We start from the raw sequence: 8,125 nt of genomic DNA, 5'->3' as shown, positions 1-8,125 counted from the left end.
GGTCTTGGCAATACCTTAAACTGAAGGGCTGTGTTCCAGCAACCCCAAAAACAATGGTGAGGAATTTGGAATCTCAGAAGATGGCAGGCTATTCTGAGACTGGTTGATTCACAAAACTTTGTTCAGATGGAAATCACAACACCTCCCAGAAAATGAGGATAAATTGTCACACTTCTGATAAATTAGATTATTTATGTTATTATTTATCTATTATGAAATAGATTATTTATGCTCATTCTGTTTTTGTGATATGGACGTTCACAGCCATAAACTTTCCTCTTAGAATTGCTTTCATTGTACTCTGTAAGTTCTGTGTTGCATTTCATGACTATGACATGGTGCAAAGGATGAAAGATTACTCAGAGCCAATGTCCAATTCAAGCTCCAAGAAGGTCCAGAGGCTGCCCTCAATCCAGACCCCTCAGTGTGAGAAAATTTCATAAAAATAGTTCCAAACTGAAGTATCAGTGGATTTTTACTGATAGAACCAGGAAGTGAGGATAAAAGGAAAAAGAAGGATGTTGGTGTTGGAATTCTTGTAGGTAAATAGGGGAAGGATAGGAGAAGGACAGGGTGAGGTCAAGATGGCCTATTACATGACTGACCTTTAGGACCAATATAAGTAATAAATCAGAGTGTAGGGAAGATGAGGGATAGAATATTCATACCTTAAGCAAAGTATTTTAATCGTATCTGGACTTGTGGCCCTGTAGGCTGTCTTTTAATCTCTAACCATGTATTCTAGCAGGTTTGGGACATGTGGCTCCAAAAGTCTTTTATTTCTGCATGTCCATCTCATATATACCTCTGGCTAACACTTCCACAGTTTAAGTCTGTTGTATAGGCATTTTTATTTAGTTCTAGAAATTATCTATTGCTTCCTTGATTTCTTCTGTAACCCATTGATTATTCATGAGTATATTGTTTAATTTCCATGCATTTAATTAATTTCTGTGTTTTCTTTTGCTATTGATTTCTGGTTTCATTATGCTATGGCCTGAAAATGTGCATGGTATAATTTCAGTCCTTTTATGTTTATGTAAGTGTGTTTTATTGACTAGCATGTGGTTGATTTTGGAGAAAATTTCATGTGCTCTTGGGAAGAATGTATACATTGTTGATGGGTTGAGCACTTTGTAGATATCTATTAAGTCCATGTGTTCAAAGGTTTTTCCTCAACTCTGATACTTATCTGTTGATTTTTTTATCTGCTTGATCTGTCTGTTTATGACCATAGGGTGTTGAGGTCTCCCACTATAATTGTGTTTATATTTATCTGATCTTTTATGTCCAACAGTGTTTGCTTTATGAAGTTGGGCACTCTGGTGTTTGGTACATATAGGTTTATAATTGTTATTTATTTATGTTGAATTGTTCCCTTAACCAATATGTAAAGACCTTCTTTGCCTTTTCTGATCAATTTTGGCTTGAAATCCACTTTGTCTGAATATAGGATAGTGACAGCTACTTTATTTTCATGTTCTCATTGCATGGAATATTGTTTTCCATCTTTAGAATTTTAGTTTATGAATTTCTTTTGGGGTTAAAATATGTTTCCTGTACACAGAATAACATTGAATTTTGTTTCTTGATCCATTCTGCCATCTGAGTTTTTTGATTGGGGAATTGAGACTATTCACATTGAGAATTATTACTGATAGCTACTTACTTATTTCTGTCATTACATTATTGTCCAGTTTCTTATTTTCCTTCTTTCTTTCAACTTCTGCCTTACCTGATGTATTCATTCTACTAGACATTTTGTCATGTCAGCTTTCTTATCTCTTTTTAGGAAATCCTTGAAAATTTTTAGGAGTGCTGGTTTGATGGTTATGAATTTCTTTAGGTGCTCTTTATTATGGAAATAGCTTATTTCTCCATCAACTTTGAAAGATAGTGTTGTAGTATCTATCAATATGGGTTGCAAGTTATTTTCCTTTAAGATTTAAAACACTTCACTCCAAGCTGTCCTGGTCTTTAATGTTTCTGTTGAGAAGTTGGCTGTGATTCTACTTGTCTTTATGAGTGATTCATTGCTTTTAAGATTCAGTTCTTGTGTTAGACTTCCAGGATTTTTACTATGAAATGTCTCAGGAGGTTCTTTTCTTATCAAGGCTATTTTGGTTTCTATATGGCTCACTTATCTGTAAGTTATATTTTTTCACTTATTTGGAAAGTTTCCTGCTATCATTTCAGTTAAAATGTTTTTATGACATTTGTGCTATCTTCTACATTTTTAACTAATTCCAATTAGTCTTGTTTGTGCCATCTAGCAGTTGTTGGATCCTTTTTAAATGTTCTCTTGTTGTTTTTAATACATTTCTCATTAATTGAGTACATATTATAGCCCTGTTTTCTCGTTCTAGTTCTAGTTCTAGCTCTAGCTCTAGCTCTAGTTCTAATTGGCACTCTATCCTCACTTTACTCACTTCGTCTATATGTATCATCAATAAACATTTTAATCTCCTGAATTATGTTGGTGCCTTTCATAGACTCTTTTTTCTACGCTGGTATTCATGTTTTGCATTGCTTTGATTAGCTCAGCTAGCTTTTTATCAGTGTCTTGTGTAGACTCATTGATCTTTTTGTTAAGATCTATAACTGTGTAGCTATATTTTCTTTGAAATTTCCAAGGTCCTTGTTGATCTGGTTTTTTCTTAAACTGTCTCCTCTGTTATCCTTTCAAATGATTTGGCTGTATGAATTATTATTTCCTCCTCAGTGTTCTTTGGATTGGTCCTGCAGAGTTGGGAGTTTTTGGAGGCATTTTGTTGCCTAGTGTGTTCATATTTCTCTTTCTTTCCTTTTTTTCTTTCTTTCATTCTTTTTTGTGCTGAAGCTTGTTGGTTGATTATAGTAGAAGATGTTGCCGTTAGTACAGAGACTTCTTTAGCTACTGTTTGCCTTTCAGTGATGCACTCTGGGTGTGGCTAACAGTAAGCTTTTCTCTCTGTCCCTAAATCCCCCTTCTTTCTTTCACTTAGAAGGGAAGGCTGCTGTATATCTGCTTTATTACTCAGTTATCTAGGAGTGGGCCCCAGTGTTGTCAATGAAACCAAGGTGGTCTAGATATTGGCATATAGAGAAACAAATTGGTAGCAACAACTATGTTACCTTGGCTATAGTAATAAAATCAGCAACTATAATAATGTCAAAGATGAAGTGGATATGGACATAACCTAAAACTAATAATGTACCACCATTAACTATAGAGGAGAGATCTACAATTATAGCATAAGCACTAAGACCAACAAAATATTGATTAAAGACCTACTAAATGCAACAACTTTACCTCTAGTAACAATAGAACCATATTTCACAGAAATTACAGAGATTTAGCTAATTATCTAATAGTGTAGTTTTAAAGAGCATAGACACTGAGGAAAACATTTAAGTTTGGCTGGGTGTAGTGGCACATGCCTGTAATCCCAATACATGGGGGGCTGAGGCAGGAGGATTGCTGTGAGTTTGAGGCCAACCTGGGCTACAAAGTGAGTTCATGGCCAACCTGAACTGCATAGTGAAACCTTGTCTCAAAAAGACAAAAAAAAATTAAGTTTGCCTTAACCCTAGCTCTCCTGATATTAGCTATGCGACTTTGGATTCATTAGTTCACTCAAGTACTGGTCAGCTTTCTGTCACTGGAACAAAATACATAACACAAACACAGATAAACTTAAGGTAGGAAATATTATTTTGGCTCATGGTTTGAGATGTTTCAGTCCATGGCTGGCTGGCTGTAAGGCAGAAATAGTATGGAAGATGAGCATGGAAGGAAAAGCTGCTTAACTCATGGCATTCAGGAAACAGAGAGCAGAAGAAGAGCCAGAGAAGAAGGGGTCGGGGCCCCAGTATATTCCACAAAGGAATGTGTACACTGATCTACTCTCAACTGAGTCCTACCCAACTATTAGCCCATTCAGCTATGAATTCACAACAGACAAATGTGTTCATGAGGTCAGGACCCTCATGATGCAATTTCCTCTCTAGACCCCAACCCTAAACATTGCTGCATTCATGATCAAGCTCAAAATGCATGACTCTTTATGGGACAGTTTCTATTTAAACCATGACAATGCATTCCTCAGCTTCAGTTCTTTTTCTGTATAGGGTTGCTTTGAGTTCTAAGTTTCTTAAATGTAAATGAAGCCCTGAGAACAGAGCCTTGCCTACTATAAGTGCTCAATTGAGTGGGAGCTCTTATTACATTGCTTCTAACCATGTTCTCCTGGGGTGGTCCTTTTCATAACTAGGAAGCGAAGGTGAGGGATACAGGCAAATGGTCATGCTGAAGTTAGCTACAAGAGCTGACTGTGCACATCTCTTCCCAACTCTGCATTCCTCACACTCACATCCTGAATTGGCCATGGTGGAAATATTTACACCATGGCAATTGGCTTAATCTTTAAGTCCACGAATTTGTAGTATTTATCAATCTACAAAAGGGTTTTAACTGCAGGAGAGTAACAGAATGGATAGTTAGAAAGATTGTTGAAGAAGTCTTTACATAAACTGGGGTAAAAACTACATTGCAAAACTTGTATACCTCAGGGCCACACAAAACATGTGTAATGGAGCCAGGGATATAGCTCAGTGGCACAAATACCTGCCTGCCAAGTGCGAAGTCCTGAGTTCAATCCAAGTACCAAAAAACAAAAAACAAACAAACAAAAAAACCAAAAACAAACTGACTAACCAACAGACCAAAAACATGTGTAAGACCTCTGCTTACTGCTCTTCAACCCAATGCATGCCACCAGCCTATGTGCCAGTACACTCACGAAAGGCCAGATGCAGCTGTTGCTTGGGGGAATTTCTCAGGGTTCACTTTTCTTTAGAGGACACAAAACAAATACACTTGGGTCCTTTGCTATGGCTAGAGTGATTTTCTCTACAATGCATTTCATATCATGTTACTCTTAGTGCTGAAAACCCCTCCCTGATGCCGCACATTGCCAGAGGAAAAGGAAATTCATGGGGCACCCTCGGTCCCTTCTCTCCCTCTTCTTTCCAAATTCCACATTCATCACCCTCATTAAAGACCAAATACCCCTGAATGCTTTCAGACCTCCTCTGATATTTTTCTAGTAAGGAATACAAGAAAATTATGGGATGCTGTCTTAGTTATTTTTCTCACTGCTGACAAATATCTGATACCCAAAGTCAAAGGAGAAAGGCTTATTGTAGTTCACAGTTTGTGGAGGTTTCATTTCATAGTTGGCTGGCTCCAAGGCAGGGTGGTGTGGCAGAGGGACACTGCACAGGAAAAACAGTTCATGGTGGGCAGAAGGCAGGAAGGTGGCAAAGCAGAAAAGTAGCAAAGCAACAAGCAACAAAAGCATTCCTTTTTCTGTCCCTTACATTCTCTCCAGGCCACATGCTCTTAGTGTGGGTAGCGCTCACACCCAGTGTGGACCTGCCCATTATCCACACCCAGAACTATGCCAAAAACCAGTCAGTGGACTAATTTGGGAGTCACACACTGTTGATTCCAGCATCACACTTAATCCCAGCATCACACTTAATCTCAGCATCACACTTAATCCCAGCATCACACACTCTAGATCCAGCCACCTCTGAAAACCCCATCTATGACTGTATGAGGCTTTGGGAGGATATCTAAATACAAGCCATAAGAGATGCTCACCATGCCTTTAAAAAGTGCTTTGAAGATAAGTACATACATCAAGGTAGACTCCCCCTTCTACCCCAGCCTTCCATCAATTCCCTTCAAAAAATTTCTTTTTAGTTTTTGTTTGTTTGTTTGTTTTTAGGAAATGACTGCTTCTTTGTAAATATGGACATCAGAACCTTCCCTTAACAATCAAGGTGTTCTCATGGGAATGGAATGAGCGCTCCCTGTTGAAGAGATGTCCACAGCACAGGCAGAGAGAAGTGGGGAGGGATGGAGGTAATAGAGCTGATCCCATCCACAGCTGTTCTTTCAATTTACATAAAGCAAACTAGTTACCTGCCCAGAGTTGTTTGAGTACTCACAGAAATTTCCCAAATCAGTGTCTAAAATTAATTTTCTCTGACAGGCAAAAACACCACCACCACTACCACCCAAGTTCTGTTCCCAGGAGAACAACGCTGATTAGGAGTCTTTGGGAATTTTGTCAGATCCCTGGAAGCTTTGCTGAGAAGACTTTGTACCATTGGCTCCTCCAGTATCCAGAGAGTCAAAGGACCTCAGTTCTATTATTTATCAGCACAGTGGACCTAGCAAACCTCTTCTCTCTGTGCCTCTACACTCAGAAGTCAATTTCTATGAGCATGGTCGAGTTTCTGTGGATGCTCTGGGTATCACAGCCAGCTGGTTTCCCCTAAGGAATCTGAGAATGGCAACAGTGACATGTTTTATATGCATGACATTTGGCTTTTATTATTTCACAGGTAATTCACAAAAGCCACTACTGAAAGCACTATAATTCCCATTTTACAGGTGAGAACACTGAGGTCCAAAATGATGGATTAATTTATTATCACCATATATTCAAGCCCAATGCCTGCCCTTTAAATCATCTACATTTAAAAATTTATTTATCATTGTAAAAATAGTTCCACAAAATTAGTTCCTGAGAAAAGATTCAAACAATATAAATCATGCAAAGAGCTCATGATGTTCCAGTTTTATTCCCACCCTAGAGATAATAGCTATGTTTTGGGGTTTTGATCATCTAAACTTTTTCCTATGAGTTCATATACATACGTGTATGTAAGTAGATAATCTTGTTTTGTGTTTGTTATGGTTTGTGTCTAGATGTCTCCCCCAAAGCTTCATGCAGTCATGAGTCAGGCTTCTAGAGTTTATGATTGACTCATGGTCCAATGCTTGGGTTATGGGTGTAAATGCTACACCCACCCTAGGGTGGGTAGCCTGCATACAGTATAAGAGAGAGAAAGAGAGGCTTGTTCACTGCTGCTCCTCCCCCATTTGCTCTTGCTGCTTTTGCTGTTTTCTGCCACCATGAACTGTTGCCCTGTGCCATGTGCCACTCTGCCTTGGAGCCAGCTGAATATGGACTAAAACCTCCACAAACTGTAAGCTGAGTAAACCTTTCCTTCCATAATTTTGGGCATTGGGAATTTTGTCTCAGCAATGAGAGAAAAGTGACCACAGTGCTGTCTCAAAATTTACATGAAGGCTACAGTGTCAATATTGTTCTTAAATTTGCTTTTTAAATATAATTTACTTTAGAGATATTTCTATATTGGCACATTTGGACCTACTTGCTATATTCATTTGTTCATTATAGATTATTTCAGAGTTTGGCTGTACCAAGATGTTTATCAGAGAATGTTTGTCTACATTTCCAGGTTATCACATCCTTTTTGTTCTTCTTTGTGCCTGTGTATAAACACTTCTCTACAGAGATGTATAATGGTGACATTGCCAGGAGTTAGGGACCTCACATAGAAAATATTAAGGGATGCTGCCAAATGGTGCTGCATCCACTGGGCTTCACCACTTTACATCTATCCAAGAAGGTGGAGCCTTTCAAGGCCAGCCTGAACTGCATAGTGAGACCCTGTCTCAAAAAGACAAAAAAAACCCCAAACAAACAAACTAAAAACACTTGGGTATTATCAGCATTTTGACTGTTTACTAGTTCATTTTTTATTCTGGATTCATCATTACATCCATCATTCCTAATTCCTGTGAATATAAACATACTTTATGAGTTGCCTATTAAAATGGTGTTGAGGGACTTTCTCCCCTTCTACTACATTCTGCCTCTACCTGTAGGTTGGCGGGAGCTTCCACCCAAGCTGATTCTGTCAAATTCTGGCTCCCCTCACTCAGCCCTCCAAGAGCAGACAAGTTATTCTTTGGTGGATCAGTGCCTGAGCCCTTGTGCCTGTCCACCTGGGGGGCGGGGGGCACTGTGGCTGTTCTCAAGGGCACATCCATCCCTCGCCTGCCCAGGGTTCTTGGTCCTTACCCTGTAGGAAGTCACCATGCTGGCAAGTCCATCGCATAACCTCTTTCTCCATCCAATTGTCCATGTAGCTGCCTGGGAAGAGCATGCCAAGGCCACCCTATGGATGGAGGCACATCTAGCCTTCCCTGTCATGGTGGGCAGCTTGGCTTCTGTATTTAGGGCAAGAATAAAACTCAGAT

Source organism: Chinchilla lanigera, unplaced genomic scaffold (genome assembly GCF_000276665.1).
Source record: "Chinchilla lanigera isolate Chin_1 unplaced genomic scaffold, ChiLan1.0 scaffold00023, whole genome shotgun sequence".
Classification (NCBI taxonomy): domain Eukaryota; kingdom Metazoa; phylum Chordata; class Mammalia; order Rodentia; family Chinchillidae; genus Chinchilla; species Chinchilla lanigera.
This window is presented reverse-complemented; position numbering follows the sequence as displayed.